This window comes from Lissotriton helveticus, chromosome 1_1, assembly GCF_964261635.1.
Source record: "Lissotriton helveticus chromosome 1_1, aLisHel1.1, whole genome shotgun sequence".
Lineage (NCBI taxonomy): Eukaryota > Metazoa > Chordata > Amphibia > Caudata > Salamandridae > Lissotriton > Lissotriton helveticus.
The window spans coordinates 2,077,363,416-2,077,376,061 of record NC_136057.1 but is presented as its reverse complement, the minus strand read 5'-3'; positions in this window follow the sequence as shown (position 1 = coordinate 2,077,376,061).

The window sequence follows — 12,646 nt, the reverse complement described above, 5'->3', positions numbered from 1 at the left end:
TATACTTATTTATAAACAATAACTGTCACATACACTGCCGTTTATATTTTTATTTTGTTGGACATATATCATTGAGAAATATATTTACTCCTCACCATCCCCATAAAGAGATTCACTCACCCAAACAACTGTTTCCACATAGAGTCGTAACCTCATATACTTACTAAATCAACTATTTACACATCTTTCCACTTGCAAGACCACTAACTTATACATGACTGTAAGTACTAACTGGTTTCCCAGAGAACCCGTGTCAACATGTCGCTATTCATAAATACACTTCTCAGTCTTGGTCATGTCTAGTTATTCTAGCTCTCACCATTGCCCTTAGAAAGTGCGTAACCACAAATAAAGTGTGTTCAATCTGCAGAAGTTGCATGTGCAAAAGTGCAATTTGAGCCTGTCCAAAACCCATATCTTTAAATAGGGTTTACGATAAAAATGCCTGGAATACATAAAATATTTACATAAAAAGACAAACTGTAAAATATCCTGTGGAGACCTATTGTCGCAGCCACAGGCCCCTCTATCCCAGGTTCTCTCTACGAAACCAATAGGAGAGGCCACTAAATTATGAAACATGTTAAATCTAAAACGGATAATTAAAATTATTTATTTATTTTATTTATTTTATTTATTGTTGGAGAACTCTCTGGGAATTTGTTGGGGATAAAAGAGCCTAGAAAATATCTTTTTAATACTTTTAAAACTGCACATTTGACTCGCCCTGCTCACACTCTACCTTTTGATCCTGCCCCTCGGCTCACACGCTGTTTGTTCGCGTGGAGGCCACCATTGGGCATCTGCCGCAGTAACCTTCGCTGATTGGCTGACTACTAGCCAATCAGCGCACAGCCCCGGCGGAGCTCGTTGTCTCCTGAGGCCTGAAATGTACACTAGGACTAGGACGCGCAGCAGACGCGCGCAGCGGGCGCGCCAAAGGCAAGCCCGTCTGCGCCCGTCCGCATCAAGGACGCGCACAGCGCTCGGTATGCGGCTTCTGTAGGGCAGGAACAGGGGCCCGCGGCGGCTGGAGAGCCTAGACGGTACACCAATAAGGAACTTTTTAGCATTGGCGAGAGGGGGCTGGATAGAGGGACCCTGACGATGTCTATCACGGCCTTCCCTATGGCGGACTATCTGAAGGGTGACATCTTAGCCGGTGGGCTTCTGAATGTGAGGTCGCTCCTTAAACATAGTGTGGATATCCAACTGGTGTTGGAAACTCCCGAACTCGACTCGACCTGCGCATGACCGAAACCTGGACTGTGCCAGGATGTGATGTGGATGCTGGGATCGCCTGTCCACCGGGGTTCAAAATGCGTCATAAGCCCAGAACTAGTGGGAGGGGGGGTCGGGGTAATTTTTAGAGACACCATTGACCTGAATGTCATTAGTATGGAAGATTGTAATGGCTGCGAATTATTCGCTTTCTCTATCAAGAACGCACAGAGGCCTGTCTTAACGTGTATCATCTGCTATAGACCTCCGGGGGCCTTTACGTTTGTCCAGCAGCAGGAATTACTGGAATTATTTTCCAATATGGCAATTATGCATAGCCACCTGATGATCCTTGGGGATTTTAACTTGTGGATGAACGGTACTCTGAATACAGGCTTCCTTAACATGATTCATTAGTGTGAGGCTCTTGGTCTTTCCCAGAGAATTTCACAGGCTACTCACACGGGAGGTCATCGGCTGGATCTGGTCTTTTCGGAGGCTAATCTTCTTACGGTTGGAGATGTGCTTCCCATGGCATGGACGGATCACTCGCTGATTAAACTTTTTGTAAAGACAGGCCTACCCGTAGTGGAGACATCTGGGCCAGTAAGGGAGTATGTTAGCAGGGACTGGAAGTCCCTGGCCCGGAAAAAAGGTGCATCACCTACATTCATGGTAGAGCAATGTTTCACCTCGGTCTCAGATATTGAGGTGAATTACGATGACCTCTGCTCGAAGATTTTCTCGGTGCTGGACATCTCTGCTCCTCTTAAAGACCATATGAGTAGGGGGAGGCCCTCCGCACCCTGGTTCTCAAACAACCTCAAAAATCTGAGACTGGAATGTAAACAAGCAGAAAGAAGGTGGATGGCATGCATATCTGGACAGGGACAAGCTAGCTTGGAAAGCCAAGCGAGGGGCCTATAAGAAGGAGATTCACACAGCGAAGGTAGAACACTTCGCACGGGTGATTCTCGATGCCCCAAACAGCTCTCATTGTATATTTTACATCCTGAATAGCCTCACCAGCCCAGAGTGTGTCAAGAACGACTTCCTACCCTCTCAGGAACTCTGTGACAACCTAGCAAGGTTTTTCCAGGAGAAAATCAGGTTGATTATTGATGACCTGGGGGTGGAGCAGCAACTATCTTTGGAAAAAGTTGATTGTGACAGCCTGCCGATCCCCGGCGCTGCCTGTGTACTGGAAGGAGTTGAACCTCTTACAGTCTTTCCCCAGCTGTCTGTAGAGGAGTTCAGGGAAGTGGCCTCTGGCATTACATCTGGGTCCCCGCTTGATCCGCCACCTTTAAAAATCTGGAAGGAGTATGAGTCTGAGCTCTTCCCCCCCGCGCTGCGGCGGGTGTGCAACCAGTCGCTTGCTACGGGAGCGGTTCCACCTCAGTGGAAACAAGCAGTGATTACCCCCCTATTGAAAAAGCCCTCCCTTGATCCGGATTGTCTAAAGAATTTCAGGCCAATCTCGCTCCTACCATATCCTGCAAAAATTGTAGAGCGGTGGTGGCAGGCACCCTGTCTAGGCATCTCGAACATCACAAGCTCTTGGAGGATGTTCAATTTGGCTTCCGTCCAGCTCACGGCACCGAGACGGCCCTCGTGCCCGTGATGGATGAACTACGCTGGCAGGCAGACAGGGGACAGGCGGGGGTTCTGATCCTGCTTGACCTGTCTGCCGCCTTTGATACGGTGAACCATGATATTTTGCTGGACAGGTTGAGAGAGGTGGGAGTTGCAGGGAAAGCCCTTGGATGCTTTGAGTCCTTCCTCCAGGGTAGGAAACAGGCTGTGTCACTCCTTCCCTTTCAATCCGCCTTCTCTACCATCTCGCATGGTGTCCCTCAAGGATCGGCTGTCAGTCCAATACTCTTTAATGTGTATATGAAGCCCTTAATAGCGGTCATTAAACAGTTTAAGATCAAAACTGTTAATTATGCGGACGACACGCAGCTGATCCTGTCCTGGGAGGGGAATGACTCTCCCTCTTGTGAGGAATTCCACAACTGTTTGAGAGCCACTGCGGTATGGCTGAAAGCCAATTCCTTGCAATTCAACACAGGGAAGACTGAAGTGCTTTATTGCCCTAGGCCTAGGATACATTCTCCTCTACCTAGTACTTTCTGGCCGAAGGATTTTTCGCCCCAGATCCAACCTGTGAAGGTAGTCCGGAATCTGGGTGTGATGTTCAATAGTGACCTCTCCTTGGAGGCTCAGGTTTCTAAGGTGGTAGCCAGTTGTATGGCCATCCTTCGCCTCTTGAAAAAAATCTTACCCCTGCTACCATCCCTGGCAAGGATAGAGGTGGTGCATTGCACCGTGCTCAGTAGGATAGACTACTGTAATGCACTGCTGCTGGAGTCTCCCAGCTATCTCCTGGACAGACTCCAGAGACTCCAGTCGGCAGCTTCAAAACTCGCCTTAGATTGGCCAACCAGATCCTCCTCCTCGGGGGCCCTGGCTCAGTTGCACTGGCTCCCTCTGAGACAACGGGTGATGTTTAAGTCACTTTGTCTGACCTTTAAAGCCCTACATGGGTTAGGCCCGGCTTGCTTTCAAAGGAAATTTTAATGGCATGTGCCGGTCCGCAATCTACGCTCCGCTTCTGCTAGGATGGTGACTGTACCGAGATTTAGAAGATCCAGAGCAGGTGGCATGTCATTTAGCGTGGCTGCGGCCAAGCTCTGGAACTCACTGCCTATTGATTTGAGGAAGATCAACTGCCTTCTCACTTTTAGAAGACAGTTAAAAACCTTGCTCTTTCCCACCCGGGCTTAATCTGTAGTCTGTAACTAATCACACCTTTCCCTTAGCTTCACCAGTGCCAGGATGCCTCTCGAGGTGGTAGTGCGCTTTATAAGTACAATAAATAAAGTAAATACATAAATAAATAACATGCATTCATCCAATCACCCAGACACTAGCCTTGCACTCATCCAATCACTGAAACACTACTCTTCAACTCAAGCAATCACTCAGACACTAACCATGAACTTATGCATTCTCTCAGGCACTATGCTTGCACTCATCCAATCACCCAGGCACTATGCATGCACTCATCCAATTACACACACACTACCCACGCACTCATAAAATCACCCCTCTTACCTCTTTCTGTACCTCTTTTACTTCTTTCTGCACCTCTCTTGATTATTTTTGCACCTCTCTTGCTTCTTTCTGTACCTTGCGCTTCTTTCTGCATATCTCTTGCTTCCTTCTACACATCTTTTACCTCTTTCTACACCTCTCTTGCCTCTTTCTAGACATATCTTGCCTCTTTCTGCACCACTCTTGCTTCTTTCTACACCTCTCTTGCTTATTTCTGTACCCCTTTTGCTTCTTTCCGTACCTCTCTTCCTCTTTCTGTACTCTCTTGCTTCTTTCTGCACTTCTTTTGCTTCTTTCTGCACTTCTCTTCTGTCTTTCTGCACCTCTCTTGTGTCCTTCTGCACCTCTCGTGCTTCTTTCTGTACTTCTCTTGCTTCTTTCTGCATCTTTTTTCTACTTGATGCACTTCCCTGGCCTCTTTCTGCACCTCACCTGCTTCTTTATGCATCTATCTTGCCTCTTTCTGTAATACTATTGCCTCTTTCTGCATTTCGCTTGCCTCTTTCTGCAATTCTATTGCCTCTTTCTGGTCTTCTCTACCTTCTTTCTGAATCATTCTTTTTCTTTCTGCACTTCTCTTGCTTCTTTCTGCAACTCTCTTGCCTCTTTATATACCTCATTTGCTTCTTTCTACACCTCCCTCTCTTCTTTCTGCACCTCTCTTGCTTCTTTCTGTACTTCTCTTGCTTCGTTCTGCACCTTTCCTCCTCTTTCTGTACTTCTTATGCCCCTTTCTGCATTTCTCTTGCTTCTTTCTGTACCTTTCTTCCTCTTTCTGCACTTCTCCTGCCTCTTCTGCAACTGTATTCCTCTCTCTGCACCTCTCTTGCTTCTTTCTACACTTTTCTTGCCTCTTTCTGCACTTGTCTTGCCTCTTTCAGCACTTCTCTTCCGTTTTTCTGCATTTATCTTGCCTCTTTCTGCACTTCTCCTGCTTCTTTCTGCACTTCTCTTCTGTCTTTCTGTACCTCTCTTGATTCTTTCTGTACCTCTCTTGCTTCCGTCTATACTTCTCCTGCTTCTTCCTGTACATCTTTTGACTCTTTCTGCACTTCTCTTCCTCCTTTCTGCCCCAGTCTTCCTCTTTCTGTACTTTCTTGCTTTTTTCTGCACCTCTCTTGCCTCTATCTGTACCTCTAATGCTTCTTTATGTACTTCTCATGCTTCTTTCTGTATCTCTCTTGTTGCTTTCTGTACCTCGCTTGCTTCTTTCTGTCCTTCTCTTGCTTCTTTCTGCACCTCTCTTGCTTGTTTCTGCAATTGTCTTGCTTCTTTCTACACCGCTCTTGTCGCTTTCTATTGCCTTTCAGGACTTCTTTCTTTCTGCACCAGTCTTCCTCTTTCTGCACGTCTCTTGCTTCTTCCTGTACCTCTCTTCCTGTTTTCTGTACCTCACTTGCTTCTTTCTGCACCTCACTCTCCTTTTTCAGTATCTTTCTTGCTTCTTTCTGAACCCCTCTTGCTTCTTTCTGTTCTTTTCTTGCTTCTGTATGTGTCTTTCTTTCTCTTTCTGCACCTTTCTTCTTATTTCTGTACCTTCATTTCTATTTCTGCACCTCTTTTGCATCTTTCTGCACCTCTCTTGCTTCTGTCTGCACCTCTTTTGTCTTTTTCCGCACCCCTCCTGCTTCTTTCTGCACTTCTATTGCTTATTCCTGTAACTTTCTTCCTCTTTTTGTACTTCTTTTGCCTCTTTCTGTATTTTTGCTTCTTTCTGCACCTTTCTTCTTCTTTCTGCACTTTTCTTGCCCTTTTCTGCACTTCTCTTGCTTATTTCTGAACTTTTCTTCCTCTTTCTGTATTTTTCTTGCCTCTTACTGTACCTTTCTTACTCGTTTTGTGCCTCTCTTGCTTCTTTCTGTACCTCTATTGCTTTCTTTCTGCAATTCTCTTGCTTCTTTATGCACTTCTCTAGCCTCTTTATGCACTTCGCTTGCTGCTTTCTGTAATTCTCTTGCCTCTTTCTGGACATTTATTCCTCTTTATGGACCTCTTGTGCTTCTTTCTGCACTTCTCTCATGTCTTTCTGCACTTCTCTTGCCTCTTTCTGCACGTCTCTTGCTTCTTTCTGTTCCTCTCTTGCTTCTTTCTGCACCTCTCTTGCTTCTTTCTGGACCTTTCTTGCTTCTTTCTGTACTTCTTTTGCCTCTTTCTGCACCTCTCGTGCTTCTTTCTGCACCTCTCTTCCTCTTTCTGCACTTGTCTAGCTTCATTCTGCACCTCAATTGCCTCTTTCTGCGCCGCTCTCTCCTTTCTGCACCTCTCTTGCTTCTTTCTGCACCTCTTTTGCTTCTTTCTACACCTCTCTTGCTTCTTTCTGCACTTCCCTTGTTTCTTTCTGCACTTCTTTTGCCTCTTTTTGCATCTCACTTGCCTCTTTCTTCGCATCACTCTCTTCTTTCTGCACCTCTCTTGCTTCTTTCTGCACTTCTTTTGCCTCTTTCTGCACCTCACTTGCCTTTTTCTTCGTATCACTCTCTTCTTTCTGTACCTCTATTGCATATTTCTGCATTTCTCTTGCCTCTTTCTGCACCCCTCCTCCTCTTTCTGTATCTCTCTTCCTCCTTCTGTACTTCTCTTGCTTCTTTCTGCACCTCTCTTGCTTCATTCTATACCTCTCTTGCTTCTTTCTGTACTTCTCTTTCCTCTTTCTGCACCCCTCTTTCTGTGCTACTCTTATCTCTTTCAGTCCTTCTCTGGCCTCTTTCTGAACTTCTCTTACCTCTTTCTGCACCTCTCTTGCCTTTTCTGGACATTTCTTCCACTTTTTGCACCTCTCTTTTGGTTCTTTCTGCACTTCTATTGCTTCTTTCTCTACTTCTCTTGCTTCTTTCTCTACCTCTTGCTTCTTTTTGCATGCACCTCTCTTGCTTCTTTCTGGACTTATCTTGTCACTTGTTTGCCCCTCTCTTGCTTCTTCCTGCACTTTTCTTGCTTCTTTCTATACTTCTCTTGCCTATTTCTGTACCTCTCTTGCCTCTTTTTGCATCTCATTTGCCTCTTTCTGTACTTCCCTTGCTTCTTTCTGCACTTCTCTTGTCTCTTTCTGAACCTCACTCTCTTCTTTCTTTACCTCTCTTGCTTCTTTCTGCACGCACCTCTCTTGCCTCATGCTGCACCTCTCTTGCCTTTTCTGCACTTTCCTTGCTTTTGTTTATCACTTTTTTACCTTTTTTTTGCACCGCTCTTGTCTCTTTCTGCACCTCTCTTGCTTCTTTCTGCACCTCTATTGCATCTTTCTTTACCTCACTCTCTTCTTTCTGTACCTCTCGTGCTTCTTTCTGTACCTCTCATGCCTCTTTCTGTACCTCTCTTGCTTCCTTCGGCACATTTCTTCCTCTTTATGCACATCACTGATGACATCATCCACGTGACAATGTCATACACCTCATCATACATCAGTATAATCTTTCATCACCCATTATAAAATATAGAGTACCATATTTAAAACAATCACATACCAATACAACTTTCTAAAAACCCACTCACTGATTTGTAGATCTACACACACATCTTAACACCTATAGATTCACATATACATGCTAAGAAAGATCAATAGAACATTATTAAAAATACTTATACACCTATATTGACATTACACACCAGCACACATCCTATTCAGTTATGCGGCCATCCTGCTCATTTATGCAAACAATTGATTATACTTACATTTACTCAACTACACACTTATACAAACAGTACTTTATTTATTCATATACATAGAAAGTCATACTTAGTGTGTTATAAAATCACTATTATAAGTATACTGTTTTCAATGCAGTCACTTATACAATCACTAAGGGGCACATTAGGATGGCGGGCAGACAAAGTCCGCCCGCCATCCCGACGCAAAAAGGGACTGCCCGCCGGCCATAAGGGTGGGGGTCCTGTTTGGGCCATTAGGATGCACCTGCCACAGTGGCAGGTGCATCCAGCATTTTTAACAGTGTGGCGGGCAGTGCTGAAAGAACCGCCCGCTGCAACGCTAAAAATGCACATCAAGCAGTTCATTGTACAACGTGACAGGCACCACGCGGTGCCTGCCACTTTGTATATTGAAATGCAGGGGGGTACCATAGGTACCCCCATGTGCACCCCCACACCCCAGAATCCCTGGGGGCCCCAACTCGCATACCTTTCTGTTGCGGCATTGCCGCTATGGAAAGGCATGTGTCCACCCCATCATAATATGGTTGGCAGTGTCTAACAGACACCGCCACCATATTAAACCGTCAGCCGTCCACCATCCGCCATGGTCCCCCTGCCATAGTAATATGGCGGAGGAAATGGGTGGCTGGCGGGGCGGATGTCGGGCGGATCGCCACCGCCATACAGGCAGTGGCGATCCGCCCGACATCCTAAGGGGCCCCAAGTCTTATATATACTTATTTAAATACAAGAACTGTCACATACACTGCCTTTTTTATTTCTACTTTATTGGACATGTATCATTCAGAAATATATTTAATCATCATCTCACTCATAAAGATATTCACTCACCCAAACAACTGTTTCCACATGCAGTCTTAACGTCATATACCTACTAAATCAACTATTTGCACATCTCTGGACAGTCACACACCTCCTACCCAACCACAGATACAATCACTCTCCCATACAAATAGACACTTAACTAATTAAAAACTAATATAGAGTTTCACATAGGTAGTAACCAACTTATGCAGTAGTTTACACAATAAGACACAGATTGATACAGATATTCACACACTTTAATCACTATCAAATATATATTGAATGAGACACTTTAAATTAGTCATTTAGACAGTTAATCAAACTACTAGCCAATTCTCCATACAGGCACTAAAACTTCCACTCACTCTTCAATGCAAATTTCTATATATATATTACTTATTTAAATATCAAACCAAACCACATTCACTGGATGATGTCAGCAGTGATGTCATTTGAGATATCAGTGATGTCATCAGTGACGTCAATGACCGTGTCATGAATGCTGTAATATGTGACATCAACAGCAGTGGCAGTGGATTGCGGGCGCGCGAGTTATAGTTAGTATAATTAACTATAACGGAGGAATTTTAATGGTTTTGTACGAGTGAAATGTCTAGCTAACTATAACACCCCTAAAACCTATGTTTTTTTCAATTAATTTCTTAGGTTTTATAAATGCTAATTCCTAACTATAACATGTCTGTTTTTTAAATGCTAATTCCTAACTATAACATGTCTGAAACCTATGGTTTTTTCAGTGACTATATATATATATATATATATATATATATATATATATAGCGTGTACAAGCCGTAATGGTGAAACGCGTCGTGATTTTTCACTTGCTGAAATAAAGGTTATTGCAAGCAAGCTCTGAGTGTCTGGGTGAACTTCTTGGATCGAGAGGTGATTTGGAGCGAATACGGAGGTCTGCAGGTGACCTGACCTGGACCGCTCGTGACAGCTGCAGCGCTCATACTGGCATTGGTGGAGTGTTATTTATATAGATATATAGATATATATATAGATATATGTGTGTTATGTTATAATAAACTAATAAAGCGCACATACACCGGGGAGGTTTCTTGGCGCTGCTATGCTTAAAACCCAAGTCCCGATGCGCAATTAGAAAGCCTGACGAAATAGCCAAGTTTTAAGACAACTTCTAAAACTGAGGAGAGTTGTTCCTGCACGAAACCTTCGCTCAGCACACAAGCTACTTCTGTCTACCCCCTCCTTCAGATTAAAGCGTACTGGCGGTGCCAGGTTTGCTATTCTGGCCCCCATGCTTTGGAACTCTCTTCCCTCCGAATTATGCCTCTGTACAACTCTCCTCAGGCTGAGGCTTCATCATGAGGTCCTGCCTAATGATGACCCCCAGGCACTTGGCCGATTTCAATGGCGAGGGAGATTGGCTTAATTCCCTGGGCCAAAAGTGAGGACCACAGGGATTCCTAATGATGCCGCCAGTAAGGACTAACTCCGTGTTGTCCAGATTGAGCTTAAGATGATTGCTGTTCATCCACTGACTAATGAGCAGCATGGTGGACTGGAAAGTGTGGACCGACTCCGGGGAGTTACTGATAGGGAAGATGAGTTGAAAGTCGTCTGCATAGTTGAAAGTGCAGACTTTGCGTTCTTTCAGGGCTAGGACAAGGGGGAGGAGGTACAAATTAAATAACACAGGAGAAAGCGAAGAGCCCTGGGGGACAACGCAGGAGATGCTTACTCTGGGAGCGATGAACGGCACTGTACTAACTGCTTGTAACCGGTTCTCCAAAAAGGAGATGATCCAGCCAAGGGCAGGTCCCGTGATTCCCGCGTCTCTGACACGATCGACAAAAAGATTATGGTCGACTGTGCCAAAGGCCGCGGAGAGATCAAGCAGGACAAGAGCCTGTGAAAAACCACCATCGACCTTGTCACAGAGAGTGTCTAGAACTGTGAGAATCACTGCCTCGGTGGAGTGAGCCAGGCAGAAACCTGCCTGATTAGAATCAAGGAATTCAGATTCTTCCAAGAAGTCAGTAAGGCATCTCGTGACATAGGTTTCTAGGACCTTTGCAAGGCAGGGAAGAAGAGAGATTGGGAGATAATTCATTAATAATTGAGAATCAGCCCCCGGCTTCTTCAAGAGGGGAATGACAGTGGCCTCCTTGAAGGTGGCGGGGACAGTACCCTGGGATAATGACTGATTCAGGAGATGAAGTGCAGGACTGGGAAGGGTAGTACAAATTTATTTCAAAATGCTAGGGGGGCAGCAGTTGGTGGGAGAGCCCGTTTTGACCTTAGAGAGCAAGTCCGCAAAAGTAGGCTTGTTGATTCTAGGGAATTGTGTAAAAGTGCTGTGATTTTGGGTGGAGGTCAGGCTAAACGACAGATCAATATATATATGGGATGAATACTCTTTCTTGTTAAATCGGAACCCTAAAACAGCAGTCCTGTACTTACTGCCCAAGTTACACAAAGATCCAAACATTCCCCCTGGCAGGCCAATAGTATCTTCGATTGGTTCTCTTTTAGAGAACACGTCAAGATACATTGACTTCTTTTTGAGACCCTTTGTTGAAAATGTCCCCTCATATCTCAAAGACAGCAGAGATTTTATCAACAAACTCACTGACTTTGAGTGGCAGGATGGTTATCTACTCATCACTTTAGACGTATGCAGTCTGTATACGTCTATTAGACATGAGGATGGCATTAGAGCTTGTCGGAAATTTTTGAGCTCCAGATCAATTTCATATCTGAATCATTCTGATATGATCATTCAGATGATCAGATTCTGCTTGGAACACAATTTCTTTGTCTTTAATGATGTCTATTACAGACAACGACAAGGGACGGCGATGGGAACTTGTTTTGCTCCCAGCTTTGCTAATCTATTCATGGCAAGCTGGGAACAGCAAGTTGAGAAGACTCACCAGATGTACCGCGGCCATGTGAAAGTATGGCTGCGTTACATCGATGATTTGTTCATCATATGGGAGGGCACACAGAGCGAAGCAGAGAATTTCGTCGTGGACCTTAACAGGAAGGACCAAAATATCAAATTGGAAGGCCACATGGATACCCAGAGTATGGTGTTTCTGGATCTGCATGTGAAGGTGTCTGATAAGAAACTAACTACCAGTCTATACCGCAAAGAAACTGCGGGGAATACTTTATTACATGCAGACAGTGGACACCCGAAAGCCCTGATTAAAAGTATTCCCTTTGGTGAATTTCTCCGGGCTCGGAGAAATTGTAGTACTGAAGATGACTTTTTGGCTGAGAGTGTGTGTATGAGAGAGCGCTTTGTTGAAAGAGGGTATCAATCTTCCATCATAGATGCTGCACGGAAAAAAGCCAGTGAAATTAGTCACCAGTCTCTCTTAGTTTCCAGCAAAGATTCAAAATCTGCAAACACCAAAGAGGTAGTTAGATTCATCTCCACCTATCACTCCAGATCATGGCAAGTGTATAATACTTTTAAACGCCATTGGAATGTCCTGAGAACGGAATCTACTCTGAGTGAAGTGTTAAGTGAGAACCCCAAGATGACCTATAGGAAAGCTCATTCCTTGAAGGACAGGTCAAGTAAGAATGAAGTTAGCCTGAACACAACTAAAGTAAATGACATCAAAGGTTTCTATACCTGCATGAAATGCAAGGCCTGCAGGTATAGTCATAATATCAAAAGAGTCTTCTTCCCTGTCGAAGCAGTCGAAAAAACAATCAATAAACATCTAACATGCCTTTCTGAGTATTGCGTGTATGTTTTAACGTGCCCATGTGCTAGGAAGTATGTAGGAAGCACTATGTTCCCTGCGAAAAAACGTGTCCTAGAAC